The following is a 15226-nucleotide window of genomic DNA, read 5'->3' as shown; positions in this document are numbered from 1 at the left end:
CACCAAACAGAAATCACCTTTGACCTTTTCGTGGGAATCCTTCATATTTTACGCTAGCATAGATTTCATTTTTAAAGCATAGCTGTAATCATATTGTGTATGCAATATTTTTCAGTTATTATTTAGTAAAGTCATCTTCATAATTATATATTTTAATAGCTTTATAATAATGCCTTAAATAGAGGTGACATAGTAAACATACCCTATTATTACCTAGGTGTTTTCCATTTTTTCACTCTCATTAAAAATACCATAATGAACATCATTGTGCAGAAAACCTCTTTTCTGGCTTCCAAAGAATTCCTTTGAATTAATTTCCAAAGGTAGAATTTCTGGATCAAACAATATGATAAGTCCTTGATAAAGGCTATTTGTTTCTTGGAAGGACTGTGTGATTTTTTTCTATTATAATACGTGCTCATTAGCTCTAGGTATTCTTATTTTTGAGCTCTGCTAATTTAAATTAAAAACTCCATGTTCAATTCTTGTAAACTTATTGAGTCACTATTAAAACAAAATATTTTACCAAGTTTGTTACCATATGTTTCTTGATGTTACTTGTATTTTTCATGTTCTTTGCCTTTTCATCTTGGATTGGCTTCAAACTGGTCTCCCTCACCTCTGGTCTAACCATCCTTCACATGTTGCTAGAATTACTCCTAAAAGCAATACCCTCATCACACTACTGCTCACTCAAATATTTCAAAGGATTTCCATGTCTACAGAAGTATAGTAAATTCCTTACCCTCTGTGAAAAGCTACCACAATATGGTTCAAGCTATCACACTGCCTGGTACCAGGTAGCTGCAATATGGAAGTAAATAGTCTCCTGAGAATTGTGCAGTATTCTCAACTCTTGTTGAGACTTGTTTAGGGTCACACATTTTCTTAAATTCTAGCAGGTAGGCAGGCACGCTTTCTTTGATAAGATAATCTGGATGAAAGAAATGCCACTGGAACTCTGTTCCATGTTTTGCTTTTACATTCCCAGTGGAACAGCAGTGAGGGGACAAGCCCCCTCTGCCTTTGAGTCAGAACTTCCTGGGCTCTAGTCTGGCCTTTGCCACTCCTGTGGCCATGGCCTGGGGCACTCACTTAACCTTTGAAATAATGCCCATCTTCCAGAGTTATTCTGAGGATAAAGTAAAATGATGAAAAGGACTAGTGCATTGTGTAAATGAAAAACTAAACGAATCGCTCTTCTAAATAAATAATCCTACCCCTTCAAAATATGAATATGCAAAATAGTCAAACTCATAGAAGGAACAGAACAGAATGGTGTCTGCCAGGGATGTTGGAGAGCGAGTAAGGGGAGTTGTTAACCAACAGGTGTACAATTTCAGTTTATGCAAGATGAATACATTCTGGAGATCTGTTGTGCAATATCGTGCCTATAGAGAATAATACCAAAGTGCGCATTAAAAAAATCTGTTAAGGTGGTATGTTTTACGTTAAGTATTCTTACCACAATAAAATAAACATTTTTAAAAATTTGGTTCTAAGGATTTTATTTTAGAAGCACAAGTAACTTAGACTTTCCAAAATTCATAATACAGGTTCCAAAATGTCTGAGTGAAACAATGTTTAATTGTTGTCAGTTTGGGTGTTAAGTTCACTCCCTTTTTTTTTTTTTTTTTTTGAGACGGAGTCTCGCTCTGTCGCCCAGGCTGGAGTGCAATGGCTTGATCTTGGCTCGCTGCAAACTCTGCCTCCTGGGTTCTCGTCATTCTCCTGCCTCAGCCTCCCAAGTAGCTGGACTACAGATGCCCGCCACCATGCCTGGCTAATTTTTTTTTTTTGTATTTTTAGTAGAGACAGGGTTTCTCCGTGTTAGCCAGGATGGTTTCGAGCTCCTGATCTCGTGATCCGCCCGCCCGGGCCTCCCAAAGTGCTGGGATTACAGGCATGAGCCGATGCGCCCGGCCAAGTTCACTCCTTAACTGGTCGGAAGTTCTCCCAGCTTTTCCTAAGGAATCCAGATCCTGACAACCTCATTAATATAATTTTACTATTGAAAATGTAAACTTCACCATGTAATACAATGTATGATATCTGTCACTCACTTATCCCTGAAAACACTTTTTAAAGTCTTGAAAGTAACTATTGCTGGATCTGGTACCTCACACCTATAATCCCAGCACTTAGGGAAGCCATCGGGGGCGGGGCGGGGGGTGGATTGCTTGAGTTCAGAAGTTCGAGGCTAGCCTGAGCAACCGGGCAAAACCGTGTCTCTACGCGCGCACACACACACACACACACACACACACACACACAGAAACACATCAGCTGGGAGTGGTGGTGCGTGCCTGTTGTCTCAGCTATTCAGAAGGCTGAAGTGGGAGGATGACCTGAGCCTGGTGGCTGAGGCTGCGATGAGCCATGATTGTGCCACCGCACCGCAGTCTGGACAGAGGGTAAGTCTCTGTCTTAAAAACAAAGAGTAACTGTTTCCTTACTCACCGTTTGGCAGGTAATTTATCATCACATGCCAGTTTGGGGGAAACTATCAAGGATTCTTGTGTACAATGTTGAAACAAATATAAAAATCAGGAAAATGTAATGATAAAAATATTGAAAACATGATTTGTATGCAGAAACTTTTCCTTATTTCTAATTGAATGCTAATTTTTAAAATTTCCCCGAAACTGTACATTGTTTGCATAGATTTGTAGGTCTAGATATCATTTATTTTAAACATTTGGCATCAAATCAGAAAATACAAATAAAAAAGGGACAAACACCGATGCTGTGCTAAATGAACTGGATAGTGATAAAACGATTTTCTGCATCGAAGGAGACTAAGTTTATTAGTGACCAGAGGCCAGGAATCCAATTCGTGAAGATAATGCGAGATTATGCATTTGAATCCTTGGCTCTGAGACACGCTCTTAAATGTTATAGATTCCAGTGGCCTAAAAATATTTTAAAGTATGTCCAATTTTTTATGGCATTTAAAAAATAGATGTCTGAAAACAACTGAGAATTTCTCAAGTTGATTTATCTTGCACGAGTCACAAGAGTAAAGCCGATTTTCTGATACTGTGTCCTGCATTTATCTTTCAGGAGCGAGAGCGCATTCTAATTAAAACTAATCCAGTGGAGAACTTGAAATATCAGGTGCTTTAATGTGATTTGCTTTTTAACAGCCAAGACCATCTTGCCATAAATATTTTGCCCCTGGTTGGTTAGAGCCTATTTCAAAAAAGTGACAAAGTGGTAATGACTTCTGGGAAGCTGTTCTGTGAGAAGAGCTCAGAGATCTCTTGGCTGGGCTCAGGCTCAGAGCAGGCTCGAGACCCTTTCCTCCCTCACTCTCAAGGAGCTACACAGTTGCTCACCTTTAAAGAGAGAATGAGAGACCTCCCCCAGCCCGTTTACATAAAATAGTACAATTCTTCCTCTCTTCCCTTTGCCTGTTTATTCTTCTTCACAGCTTTGATAACTGGGAGATGCAGAATGAATTTGTTCTTCTGTCTTCTTGGTGATGGGATGTAAGTTTTATGAGTGGGTTGGTTTGTTGCTGTGTTCACAGTACCTAGAACCACACCTGACACTTGATAAGCGCTCCCTGTGTATTTATCAAAAGCATGAGTGGGCAAACAAACACAAGAATATAAGCAACTCCCAGACCATCTTCACCAGTCCAGACACTCTTTGATCATTCGGAACACATGGAATACAGAATCAGCCTCTTCCACCTACACTACCTCCTTCCCCTTACCAACATTCATATCCTAAAAGCCCAGAGGAAATGATGCATCCCCAAATGCCCGCCTTGACTTATGCTCTGGAAATTAATTTCTCCCTCCTCTGAACGTCTTAAGCATTTTAAAATACTTGATACTATGTTAGAGTATTATATATATATGATATGTCAAATTATGATTTGATTTGATATTTAATATGTTATAGCATTATAACTATTGTAATATAACTATATTTGCAATCTAACTATGTAGGTTTTCTCCTGCTGGTCTCTGAAATCCATGAAGATAAGAACTGAGTTGTAATCATCTTTTTATCACCTAGTAAGTCTAATATCTTGCATTATATATTGGAGATATTCAACAAATGATTTTGGAATAGCCAGCCAATGTGTGGCTGTTATATATATAATCACATGTAGCACTGGAATAGCTGTGTGTGTGTGTATAACATATATACATGTATATGACATACATATGTACATAACATCTATCTATCTATATGTATGTATATATGTGAAAATCCTGGTGAAGGAAAAGTCTGGGAAGTAGATAGTTCAATAGTAGAGAGATCACTCAATGATTCTTCCATCAACCTTGTGTTCCTCATAAGGACATTAAATTTCTCTGGAAATTCATAACATGTTATCAAGCCTATGCTATTTGAACATTGTTAGGACAATGGCTGCTGGAATGCCTTCTTCCCAGCCGTGCCTGTGGGAGGGGTGCTGTCCTGTCCTGGACTCAGACACGGTCGTGCCCATGTCTGTTCCCATCATGTACTGGCTGTGTGATGTGTCGTTCACCCTCTCTGCACCTTAGTTACTTTGTCTATAAAATGGCGAGAGGAATTCTTAGCTTGCCAGTCCCTTCTGAAGGTGCTGTGAGAACATGACTGCCAAGCACCCAGGTGTGTCTGGCACATAGTGGGCTCTCTCAAGCAGGGGCCTGATCACTATTGTCATTGTGCTTGAGCCATCCCAAATGCTTTGCACATTGCTTGCCTTTGTAGAACGTCCTCATCAGACAGAAAATTAGAATGCAGTTTATCATCCTTCACCTCTGTGTATTAAATATTCGTCATCAGCTCCATCACAATTTCTTGGAAGCATTTGTTACGGTCATATTACCTGAGAGCAGCTGAGTTCACAGGAGGTAGGCAGGACATAAACTCTGGAAAATAATCCGTTTCAGTTTAGGTCATAACAACTTCAATCATCTATGACTAAACTCTCGGGTGCTGCACTAGGGCTTTCGTGTATATTTTCTGTCCTCAGCAGACTTGTGTTCCTGCATTCTGAGGAGCAAGGTCAGGCTCCCATCTTCTCTAAGACATTGGCTCATTTTTAAGCCTATTTGCAAAACTGGGTTAAGTAGCACAGAGTGGTTTTATGTATTGAAAACTGACTAGTCCAGAGTTACTCAGGAATATCTCATTCTAAGTGGTTGGCTTTTGTTTTTTCAGTGAAGCCTGAGCACTTTACTTTCAGACACAGGGCAGTTATCTTGCTTTAAGGAATTGATAAGAAAGGTATGATCCCAGCTCAGTGAGATTAAGGCCACCACGGTGCCTACTTTCATGCCAATCTCACTGCCCACATGTACATATGCCCTGATATTACTCACTCACTAAAAACATTTTTAAGTAATAAAATAATAAAGTGAGCTGTGATTTTTCGCTCACAGTTTGGCAAGCAAGTGTATATGAACTTGGCCTTATTGGCAATAACTTCAATAAAACCAAATTACATGTACATTCTGCAATTTGCAAAGTTCACACTGTCATTTATCATTTACCGCATCATCTGGTGTACACTACCCTATGCATTGTTAGCCCTGTTTTCCAGATGAGAAATGTGTGGCTCAAGGAATTTTGAACATTTGTGGAGCATATAGGCAGTAAATACTGGAAATGAGATATAAATCTAGGTCTTCTGCTTCCAACCCAATGAATTGATTAATGGATAATGTATTAGTCCATTCTCACATTGCTATGAAGAACTACCTAACACTGGGTAGTTTATAAACAAAAGAGGTTTAATTGACTCTCAGTTCCACAGACTGTTCAGGAGGCATGGCTGGGGAGACCTCAGGAAACTTACAATCATGGTGGAAGGCGAAGAAGCAGCAAGCACTTCTCACCATGGCGGAGCAGGAAAGAGCGTGCGAATGAGGAAGGGCTACACGCTTTTAAACAACTAGATCTCCTGAGAACTCGTTCACTATCACCGGAACAGCAAGGGGGAAATCTGCCCCCGTGACCCAGTCACCTCCTACCAGGCCTCTCTTCCAACACACTAGGATTATAATTCGACATGGAGATTTGGGTGAGGACACAGAGCCAAACTATATCAGATAAGACTGATTTTTATCCATACGTAGGCTCAAGCGGTCCTTCTATTTGCTGACTTGGCAATTCCCAGGTTAGGTTTGTAAATGGACTCCTCCGCGGTGCTTCGAAATAGTTGGCTATCTTACAATGATGTATTAACAAGAGTCGTTTGCAAGCCTGCTTCTCCGCTGAGAGAGGGAAGGTTTACTGAACTAGAGCCCTGTGAGAATTGTCACAATGGCAGAATTCCTGCAGCCTTGAATCAATGGGCATTTGCTGCCTCTTCTTCCTGGTCTGCCAAAGATGGCTGGTAGAGACCCAGGAAGGGGAAGAGACTTTTAGAGGATCTCTGAGTGGAATTGGGGGAGCTGTGGTTTGCAGAGCCAAGAGGAGAGAGAGGCTCAGTCAGTGCCTGAGCATTGTATGCTCGCCTGAACACTAATTAGAACTAATTCGATGATTGCCAGCGTGCTGGGAGTCTCTTGAAAGATGATCCGATTTGGAGAAATTCAGCCTGCTCATTGGAAATGAAGCTCATCAGGAGACCTTTTTCTTACTGTCCTCTTGTGAATGAAAGTGTATTCCACTTCAAGAAGATGTGAGGGTAAAATTTTAATTGCATAAAAGACAGGAAATTCTCCAGGATGGTTCCCATAGCAACTGCAGTGTGTGTGTGTGTGTGTGAGAGATACATTTAACGTATGCATTCTAGGATAAAAAGCAGCTTATCTTCACATACAAGTCTAGAATGTGGAACTGTGAAGGGAAAGGAATGGGATATGAATCCGTCAGAGTAGCCTGATACTGGATTTACTGTTTCCCCCAGTTTGTACATTTTCTCCTCACCATTGCAGTAGCAAGCTGCACCCTTTTGTCTCTTCTTTTTTCTTTCTGCACCCTTTTTTCTCTTCTTTTTTCTTTTTTCTCTTCACGTAGGTAAGGTGCCACCTCGCCCAAGGATACCCTGAGGACAAAGCAGCTGACTCCTAGGAGACAGGGTCTTGTCCTAGGTCTCCATTGTGTGGGCCTTTGCCTCTAGAGATTGTTGAGCAAACAACCTGTGAGAGCAGGAAACCAGTGGGCTTAGCTGGCTGGCCAACTTTCACTTACTAGTTCTGAAATGTGGGCACATCTCTTAACTAATCCATTTTCTCCATTTTCTTTTTTTTATGTTTTGAAAATCTATCAAAGGAAGAAGAAAGCAACCACCTAGTACAGTATCATGTTTGGGAGAAAGAAGAAAGGGAATAGGCTCAAGACTTCTTTTCTTTCCCAGAGTCCTGCAGGAAAGTCAGAAGTCCAACTGGTTGGATTTACACTGTTTAGTTGGAGGCCACCATGACCTGGAAGGTAAGACGTACTGTTTGCTGAGACAGGTAGGGTGTAAAGAATAGACCATCAACCAGAGAGGAGACTTTCTGAATGGGAAAAAGTGAGGAGAAATGAACAGATGAGCAAGTCCAAAATAAATTAGGACTGCACCTCTGTTTATCCCCCTTAACAGAGGTTGCCCCTCTGTTCATGTCTCTTTTCTGTGGTTGCTTGGGAGCCAGCAATGTCTGACTTGTCTCATAGCCCCAAGACCAAAATCAAACTTATGGAAGCAGAGAGTAAAGGCTGGTTTCTACTCTCTGGGATTGAGGGAAATGAGGAGATGTTGGTCAAGGAATACAGACTCCAGTTATAAGATGAATGAGCTCTGGGGCTCTGATATACAGCATGGTGATGACAGTTAACAATACTGTATTGTTTACTTGAAATTTGCTAAGAGTGTGCGTGATAAATGTTTCCACCAAAAAAAAAAAAAAAAGGTATTTATGTGAGGTAATGGCTGTGTTAACAAACTTGATTGTGATAACCATTTCACAGTATAAGTATACATCGAATCACCATGTTGTACATCTTAAATTTATACAGTTTTATTTGTCAGTTTTATACCTCAGTAAAGCTGGGGGAAAATTAAACAAACAAACAACAACAACAACAACAACAACAACAAAGCACAGGGCCTGGCATTGGGTCAGTGCTGGGCAAATGTTGAGCTGAACTAGTTCATTGCAGAAGACTATGTTCATGCGCCAGAGTAGAAAGGGAAGCAACGTATAGTTTATTTATTTTAACTTTTATTTTAGGTTCAGGGGTACGTGTGAAGGTTTTTTACGTAGATAAACTCATGTCATGGGGATTTGTTGTACAGATTATTTCATCACCCAGGGATTAAGCCCAGTACCCAATACTTTTCTCTTTTCTGCTCCTTTTCTGCCCCTCTCTTTTCTGCTCCTCTCCCTGCACCCTCAAGTACATCTCAGTATCCGTTGTTTTCTCCTTTATCCGTGAGTTCTCATCATGGAGCTCCCATAATTTAGTAAGATATTTGGCACCACATTTTTTTTTATAAAAGAAAAGCATAAAATTGCTATTATAGGGTCAGAAACTTGGGCTTTCTAAATTCAAGCACAGTCTTGTTTTTGTTGTTGCTGTTGTTGCTGTTTGTCTTAGAATCTGTATTGTTAATTTTCCTTTTGTTTGGATAAGGATCTTTCTGAAAATTTCAGTGTGTCTCCCTTGAGTTCCTTGGGATGGAGAAGAGGGATTTTAACTTTTGCACACAGCTTTGCTAGAGAGAAAATTGAGGGGGTGGTGACAGCTTTTTTCCTTCTGAGTCCCTGAAACATTTTGTACTTGGTTTGTCTAAGGAACAATTCTCTTACAATATCAGCATCTGCTTTTCTGCCCTTTGGAAAGCAGAAAGAGCTCTGGGGTCCCCAGTAGACTGCTTCTTCCCATAATATTAAATTCAGCCCTGTCAAGTCAAGGTTTTCAGTGTTGTTCCTGGCATCTGAGGGCATCTGTCATCGCAAAGAGACAACAATATCTTCCGACAGCCCAGAGCAATTATGTCGGAAGTGTTTCCCCCTGGGCTGAAACATGGGCAGGTGGGCAAGGCAGGAGCAGATGTCCCCTGATTTGGAAGGGGGATTTGACCTTGAAGGACAGCCTGGTGCTGCATGCTGTCTGCCGTGGAGACTATCTGGACTGAAACTGGGACTCCACCACTCATTCGCACTGTGCCTCTTGATAAGTTCTGTCACCCCTCTGGGCTTCCATTTCTTCATTTGTAAATTGAAATCATAAATAGTACTTAGTTAGCTGAGGGTCATCAGGATGAAACAAGCCAATAGATATGAAAAGTCTTAAAATACTCCTGGCACTTAAGGCAAACATAAGTATTAGTGGCTACTGTCCTTATTAGTGTCCCAGTGAATCTGGCTATCAGATAGACCCAATGGGGTCTCTTCTGTCTTCTCTGGATTCAGACCCAAAAGACACTATTGAAGATCTGTGTGCCAAGCACTGTCACAGAGGCTTATAAATGTTATCTGTTTTTAACCTCAGAGGACAATAGGGACGTCACCGACTCATTGGCTTCTGAACAGGCCTGGTGATGATGGAGGTGGGGGGTACATGGGGGACACCTATGACAGAGTTTGTACTTGTGTGCGGGGGAGGAGGTGAGCATGATATGGGTTATAACCTTGGAGACATGGGCTGCCAGGCTGGGCATTAGAAGATAATAGGCTGGGCGTGGTGATGTGGACCTAGCAACTTGGGAGGCTGAGGTCAAGGAGTGTGTGATCCTGGGAGTTCGAGGTTACCATGAGCTATAATCATGCCTGTGAGTAGCCACTGCACTCCAGCCTGGGCAACATAGCAAGATCCTGTCTCAAAAAAGGGGGAAGTTCTTTGGGGAGACACAGCTCAGCCCTGAGCAACTGAAGAACATCGGATAATGACGTGTCCAGGCTAGTGTCAGGTCAGGCTGAGGCCTGTGGTCTGCATTTGCTGAACAAAGCACAGAGTGTGGGTGGAGTATGCTGAGGTGGGGTGGGGTAGGACGGAATGGGGAAGCCTATTCCACATGATGTAGGATGCTGAGCAGTCACAAAGATGAGTGTTTCTGACCCAGCCCAAGGGCTTAGAACAGGCGCAACAGCCCATGGCAGGAATGGAGGGTTCCACACGTGGTTGCTTCTCACAATCTCCAGGTGAGCTGTTTAAAATGCAGATTTTTCTGCCACACATCCAACCCACTTATTCAGAATCTCTGAGAGGTGGAAACTGGAACAATACATTTTTGACATACTCACCAGGTGATTCATGTGCAGCAGTCAGCCACGGGCCTCAAGGATGGGGGTTTGGGCATCACTGGTGTAGCCCATTGAGCAATGAGCAATAAAGCAGTTCCCTGTTGGGAAGTGACTTGATACCTATAGTGAGGCTAGGCTTTTCAGGCTGAAGGCGCTTCAGCCTGTGCTGAGGGCAGGTTAAGAGAAATCAGGAAGACAGCCTTGTTCCTGGCAGAGCCCAGAATCCACGTGGGACAGGTAAGGGGTTAAGGTTGGGAAAAGAAGATAGGACAAGGAATAGCAATCAACCCCAGGACTACAGGTGCTAGAGGCTCTGGCATTACTGGAAGGTGGACCTCTCAGAATGAGGGGAATAGCTACTCCCAGGGTATGACTCTCAGGAACCTTGTTAGAAGAGAATTGAGGAGCATCAGCCACATCCAAGACCCCTTGCTCTAGGAGGGTGCGTCTGGAATCCCATATATCCTAGGCTCCGTTATCATCATAGCCCACCATGGAACATGCAGGATGGGCTCTCGATCTTTGAGCTGCTTCAGGCCGTAGGCACCTGCTGGGCTTTGAGGGTTTCGAGAAATTCAGCAGGACTGGGTCCTAGCAATAAATATAATTCTACCTCCTCCTCTCTCATCTTTCTATTCCCACTACTGAAACAATCCCTTCACCATTTCTCAATAGTTGAAGCCTCTACTTTCTTTCAAGGTACATCTGAAATGGCTTTCCATTTGTTTATGGCAATCAGTTTTAAGCTTAAGGCAATTCAGTTCTTTTAAACATATACTTACTGAGTACATATTATGAACGAATTCCTGACTGTGGTGCTGGAATGTAAAAGAAAAATTAGGACAAGTTCCCAGTTCTCAGGGAGCTTGGTGCAGGGGAAGAAAAATGCGGGTAAACAAACATCCTTCAGTGTGCTAGGTACATGATAGAGATAAATTCTAATTTTAAAAAAGTCCTGTGTAATAGCTATTTCTGTGCATGCTTTACCTCCTCTATCTGACTTTATCTCTTCTGTCTTCATAACTGGGGACATGTCTCTGTCATTTTTGTACTCCCACCCTCTGAAACAGTGAATGGAACTGTGTTGGTGTTCAATAGATATTTATTGGTTTGGCTTAAGCAAAATTCTATATAATGATATGTTTTTAATAAATGTAATTATTCGATTTCATTTAAAAGTCAATTGGGACTACATTATATAATATCACGCTATTGGAAAGACAAATTTAGGAGCATTTGAGTTGGATTTAGTTTTATTTCTGGCAGTGACTGGGTTTTTAATAAACATGCTGGCTGCAAGGAGTAAAGATAAAATATAGTTTGAACATTTTTAGACAACCCTAAATTAGAAGAATTTGCCAACACTTTGAAATAGCAAATTTTGTGATTCAAAATTATTTGGACCAATTAGAGGATCGATAAAATCGAATGGAATGATTGTCGTGAATGTATAGTGTTGTTCTAGAAGCAAGAATTAATGTCTCCAAATGCCCAATAAGAATGGAATGGCTGGAGATCATCTCAGCAAAGAAGAGAGGTTTGGGAGAGCAGGAGAATAAGACAGAAAAAAGGCAAATCAGCAGGTTTTGCTCCTCTGTCCCCTCCTCATGTCAACCTGAAACAATTTGTCTTGGATGTGGTAGAAATGAAAAAAAAAAATAAATAAATAAACAGGGCAGTTGTCAGTTAAAGCATAGGTCTACAGTGTTGTAAATGGTGACTTTGGTCAATTTAATCTCTCCCAGCGTCTGTTTTTTTTTCATGTGTAAAATGGGGAGCGTGGCGGGTTCTTCCCAGGGCTGCTGTGAGTGAGAATCCAGTGGGCTGCTATATGTAATGTGCCCTGCAGGATAATTTGCTCATAGTAGGCACTCAATAAATGGCCACTCCATTCAAAGGTTCCCTTCCCTGAGATAACTACAGGGAGCCTAGCGGGAGCTCAGAAATCAGGAACAGATTCTCACAAACATTATAAAATTGTTTGGAGAAATGAATGTGGAGCCAGTAATGTGCTGGGTGTTGGCGGCTGTGGTCTCTGGTGAAGGGTCACAAATGGCAGCTTGAGGCTTGTCTAGAATGGTGCATTACCATGGTTTGTGCCTTCCCCTTCCTTACCGCATGAAACTTCACGGCCAGGGAAGGTCCTCTGACCAGTTTAGATGGTGGTTGTAAGTGGTGGTGGAGGAGAGTGTTTGTTGTTACCTGCAAATTGCACACCCGGAAGCCTCTACAGCTCCTCACTCATGCCTGCATGGATAAGTGATGAAGGACGCTGGTGTGGGACATGCAGCATATCTGGATGAAGGACACTGGTGTGAACATGCAGAAAGACACTCCTAAGAGTGTCTCCAAAAAGCAAAGAAAATACACAGATTCAGGACTGACTCCACACAAGCCTGGATACTTCTTGCTAGGGGCAGCCCTGAACCATCTCCTGAAAATGGAGAAATGCCATTTGCATTTTTTGAAGCACTATTGTGTGCAACATAAGGTGACTGTATATTTTAATCATCCAAGCTTTTGAGAATGAGTAGAGGCATCATTACAAATTGTACACAGATGATGGGCATAACTATGATGGTCTTAGGCACAACAGGATGTGTGGTGCCCCTTGTCAAATACCCTGAGCAGAGGAGGGTATAAATTGGATTGTGCTGTGTGGAATTATTTTCATCATTTGCAAGGATTTGGGCACCTAGCTGAACACCCATCTGGATTTGATGACTTCCTTTAGCTACAATTAAGAGTTTAATTCCCTGAAGACTCTGTTGTAAGAAAGACTCACTAGGACTTGTGAGGGATAATGCAAATACTCATTTGCATAATGATTTACAGTTTTTAGAGCATTTTCACACATCTTATGTCACCAATCTGGACCTCCTCCTGAAACATGAAACCTCCAAAGCAAGCTTGCTGCTTCTAAAATGTAGCATTGCCCACACTGAGCTCTGTTCCATTCCCACTTCTCCACCTTCAGAAACCTGATCTCCACTCATTGTCTCCACCCTCTCAGCCAAAGGTGTCCCTCCTCGGTAACCTCCAGAGTACTGTGCACCGGCATGCCCGGCTTAGTAGAGAGTGAGTTACTGAGGGTGAGGCTGGGATTAATTTCCCACTGCATCCTGAAAGACAGTTCAGAGTAGGAACTTGGGGAATGCTGAATCTGTATAGAACAGTGCTCCTCAAACTTTAATCTGTACGCCAACCACCTGGAAAGCTTGTTAAATTGAAGATTCTCATACAGCAGGTCTGGGCGAGGCCTAAGATGCTATCAAGACCCAGGTGATGCTGATGGCCCTTGGACCATATTTTGGGTAGGAAGGTACTCAAGTACTAGCACTTAACTTGGTTGAACATTGGAATCATCTGGGGAAGTTTCAAATTGCTCCCTGCGTGGACCACACCTCCAGAGTTTCTGATTTAATGGGTAATGCACCTGGGAAGCAGAACGTTGTAAAAGCTCTCCTGGTGTTTCCAATGTCCTGCAAAGTTTGAGAACCATGATACTGCAGAGAAATTTGCCGTGGGCTATACAACCTTCAAAATAAAGGCTGTGGTTCCCTGCAATACTGGGAAGAAGAGTGTCAATGGCACCTTATGTTTCTGGAGTTTGAAAAGGACTTTATGATTACATCCATTATTTCTTAGTTACCTCCAACGTGGGAGGAGGGCTTCCGTCAGATAAGAAGCAGGCTCAGCGAGATGCTCCTTAGGGACAGAGCTGAGACATTAATCCAGGTGGGTTTTTAAAATATATATATATAATTTAATTATTTTTTCCTGCCGTTGATGGAGAAAGGGTTGTTGGTTAGATCTGGGTTCTAGTCCTAGCCCTGACTAGAGCTGGGTATCATTTGATTTTTGGATCCTGCATGTCTTCTATGTCCCCATTTTCTCCCGTGTGCACACCAGGGTTGGCCCTCCCTGCAGGCCATCTGCCCTGCTAACTCTTCTTTCTCAAGCTCTAGATTGTGGATGGATAAAGACACCACATCTTCGATCTTCCTCCTCTTCTCCAGCTGTCAAACTCCCACTCCCACTTCAAGCCCAGGCTCCGCTGTCCCTGCTCCCTGGGGCAGCTTTAGTCCTTCCCATGTCTCTCCTCTGTTGTTGTTGTTACCAGTGTCTATTTCTTCATTTGCTTTCTCTAGGCTGTGAGCAATTCAGCTTCAGGGACCATGGCTTATTATCTCGTATTCTCTATACACACTACAGCATCTATTGCAAGATGTCCTCAGTATGTATGTTGAATTTAAAAAGATGACAAAATAGCTGGCTGTGATGGAGTGCACCTACAGTCCCAGCTACTCTGGAGGCTGAGGCAGGAAGATCCCCTGAGCCAGGAGGTAGAGTCCAACCTGGACAACATAGTGAGGCCCTATCTCTAAAAATAAAAATTAAAAAGTATGACAAAAATGCCTTTATCTGCATTGGAGAGATGTTTTAAGACTATGAGAAGATAAAAAGATACTTTGGAAAGTTAAAAGCATAATACTTACTGCAAGATGTTGTTATTATTTTTAACCAAGATGTAAACCTACTTATGCATTTTGTGCCAGAAATTTTCAATGGCATAACAAGTATTCTTGCTGTTTTAACAATTTTTTTTTTTTTTGGAAATGGAGTCTCGCTCTGCTGCCCAGGCTGGAGTGCAGTGGCATGATCTCGGCTCCCTGCAACCTCTGCCTCCCAGGTTCAAGCTTCTGCCTCAGCCTCCCGAGTAGCTGGGACTACAGGCGCTCGCCACAATGCCTAGCTTTTTTTTTTTTTTGGATTTTTGGTAGGGACGCGGTTTCACCATGTCGGCCGGGCTGGTCACAAACTCCTGACCTCAGGTGATCCACCCTCCTCGGCCTCCCAAAGAGCTAGGATTACAGGTGTGAGCCACTGCACCTGGCCTGTTTTAACAATTTAAGGATTACAGTGAGAAATGGGGTCATTTAAAATTCATCAGAAGATAAGGAATAAAATTTAAAAAAAGAGAAAAAGAAAAGTTACCCATAATCTTGTTACCCAAATATAAATGAGTAAAATTTTGATAT

At 42.1% G+C, this 15226-nt stretch overlaps 2 long non-coding RNA genes across 2 annotated transcripts in view; one reads left to right on the top strand and one right to left on the bottom strand.

The window, feature by feature from the left end:
- Window positions 1-14443, top strand: part of LOC110741028 — an 89652-nt gene extending 75209 nt beyond the window's left edge. The window contains exons 4-5 of the long non-coding RNA XR_002516535.2: window positions 3960-4028; window positions 7228-14443. This is a non-coding gene — a long non-coding RNA (uncharacterized LOC110741028). The remainder of the gene's footprint in view (window positions 1-3959; window positions 4029-7227) is intronic.
- LOC103876741 overlaps window positions 1-15226 on the bottom strand; it is a 63709-nt gene that overhangs the window by 27992 nt on the left and 20491 nt on the right. The window lies entirely within an intron of this gene.

The sequence above is a fragment of the Papio anubis genome, chromosome 14, assembly GCF_008728515.1.
Source record: "Papio anubis isolate 15944 chromosome 14, Panubis1.0, whole genome shotgun sequence".
Lineage (NCBI taxonomy): Eukaryota > Metazoa > Chordata > Mammalia > Primates > Cercopithecidae > Papio > Papio anubis.
The sequence above is the reverse complement of the archived record's forward strand: the minus strand, read 5'-3'. Positions and strand labels throughout refer to the sequence as shown.